The sequence below is a fragment of the Triticum urartu genome, chromosome 3, assembly GCF_003073215.2.
Source record: "Triticum urartu cultivar G1812 chromosome 3, Tu2.1, whole genome shotgun sequence".
NCBI classification, from domain to species: domain Eukaryota; kingdom Viridiplantae; phylum Streptophyta; class Magnoliopsida; order Poales; family Poaceae; genus Triticum; species Triticum urartu.
The window spans coordinates 439,007,134-439,009,598 of record NC_053024.1 but is presented as its reverse complement, the minus strand read 5'-3'; the positions used below and the strand labels follow the sequence as shown (position 1 = coordinate 439,009,598).

At 44.7% G+C, this 2,465-nt stretch overlaps 1 non-coding gene across 1 annotated transcript; it reads right to left on the bottom strand.

The window, feature by feature from the left end:
* Nucleotides 1-1,259: 1,259 nt before the first annotated feature.
* Nucleotides 1,260-1,332, bottom strand: TRNAK-CUU. Its single transcript has one exon. It is a non-coding gene; the product is annotated as a tRNA-Lys (tRNA).
* Between the last annotated feature and the right edge of the window lie 1,133 nt (nt 1,333-2,465).

The following is a 2,465-nucleotide window of genomic DNA, read 5'->3' as shown; positions in this document are numbered from 1 at the left end:
AAAGATGTCGGTGGCTTTTAGTCAGTGGTCCCACTTGTAAGGAGGGGCAATTTGGTCTTAAAATTGTCTCAGCCCAGGGCCCTCTGAAACCTAATTTAGATGTCAAGCAAATCATATATAGTGGTAGGAAGCTGGTATCTGTGGTGGATTCGTTGGCAGTTTCAGACATGTGAATCACACTCTTTACTTTTAAATGGCCGATGGAGGACGCGGGACCTCAGGTTTGTCAAGTTAAATGTTGATGCCACTCTTTATATTGATGAAGGTGTGGGTGCTACGACAACTGCAATTAGCCAATTAGGGATGAAAAGGGCTCGTTCCTAGCGGCGCAGTGTAAATTTATACACTATGCCGCTAGTGTGGTCACCACCGAGGCCCTTGCGATGAGAGATGGGCTGGCATTTGCAAACTCACTTGGCTTCCCTAGGATTGAAGCGGAGTGTGATTCCCCGATTGTGGTAGAATCATGTGATGGCCAAGCAAGATGGTGGCATGAAGCAGCAGCAATTTTCGCCTAATGTGTGGATATTTCTTTGTTGATCGGGAAGGTTAAATTTCAATACTACTCACGTTCTTGTAACCAAGCAGTGCATGTGTTATTGAATCACACTTATTGTAATAAGATTTCTCTTCGCTGGATGGACAAGCCTCCGAGCTGTCTAGTTTCTAAACTTGTGAACGATGTAATTCCCTTTTTAAGTCAGTAAAGCATGATGGCCTTTTCTTAAAAAAACACCAAAGCAAGAGGGCAAAACTGAGGAAACCTAAGATTTGGAAACTACGAGCAAGCAGCAAACTGGGTCGCCGTGCAGTCGACGGAGATGGACATTGGATGTGCGATGAGAGGTCGCACATGCTGACTTGCACACTGGCTCACGTACTATAACCAAGCAGTGCATGTGTTATTGAATCACACTTATTGTAATAAGATTTCTCTTCGCTGGATGGACAAGCCTCCGAGCTGTCTAGTTTCTAAACTTGTGAACGATGTAATTCCCTTTTTAAGTCAGTAAAGCATGATGGCCTTTTCTTAAAAAAAACACCAAAGCAAGAGGGCAAAACTGAGGAAACCTAAGATTTGGAAACTACGAGCAAGCAGCAAACTGGGTCGCCGTGCAGTCGACGGAGATGGACATTGGATGTGCGATGAGAGGTCACACATGCTGACTTGCACACTGGCTCACGTACAACTGATCCTCATGCACGCCGTATCATGGCATGCACCAGCAATGACGTGGAGGAAGAAAAAAATAGGAGGTCGCCCACCGTGGGGCTCGAACCCACGACCACAAGGTTAAGAGCCTTGCGCTCTACCAACTGAGCTAGACGGGCTTTGCTGTTTTAGTTTTCATTTTTCATTTGTCAGTACATTTTCCAAAATACATGCACACAAGGCTCGTTTCTACTCCAATTTGGAAACGGGTACGGAGAAGGAAACATCCGTATCTGTTAGTGCACAATTATACACACTAATTATGCGGAGTTTAAGAATCCTAATCTGTTTTTTACTGCGTGTACGCCATGGAGTCGAAGACTTCTAAGAGCCGAATCCCTCAAAACTTTTTTTTTCGGGTGCTCAAAACTTGAATCCATCGTTCTATCATTCATCCTTTAATTGCTTGTATGTTTTGATTAAACTTTTGTTAGCAGATCCGTCAAAACTTAATCCCCCGAAAAAACACACAATTTTTTTGCACACGAGTTCATTTCAAACACAAGTTTAAACATCATACATAACTTAATTAAACAGTCCATTATCTACTAACAATACACCGACATCGAGCTAGCTAAAGCATCGCGATGGTAAACTAAAAATAGAACTAGACTGAAAAATTGGTTGTATTCCTCGTCGGAGGAGGAGATGGCTACCACCCTCCCTCGGAGTGGCTGTCGTCCTGGTTGTTGGTGGTGGGTCGACGCTACAACATCAAGTCATCCTTTTCCTCGTCGTCGCCGAGCTCCTTGAACATTTCCTCATGTTTGGCCTCGAGGTGGGTACGTTCTCCATGAACTTGAAGAACGTGTGACTCTCGGAGAAGATCAATAGGTCCTCCTCGAGGAGTGTGACCACAAAGGCAACATCAGCGCGCTCGGTCGAGCGATAACCCTTCTCCTTGGCTCGGAAGGCACAATGGTGATGGTGATCGCGGTTACGGCGTCGGCGAGGATGTTTAGTGCTACTTGTGAGCCGCGTTGGGATTTCCCCCGAAGTGCAAGGGTGAAGCAATATAGTAGCTGATAAGTATTTCCCTCGGTGAGAACCAAGGTTATCGAATCAATAGGACCACGCAAATCCTAGTAAACGGTACCTGCACACACAAGAGCAAATACTTGCACCCAACACGGGCAAGAAGATCGTTAATCCCCTTGAACTCGTTACTTGCAAGGGTTAAATCGGGTAGTGGTGGGTATATAAATTGAAAAGAAAAATAAAAGGAGAAAAATTGCAGCAAGGTATTTTTTAT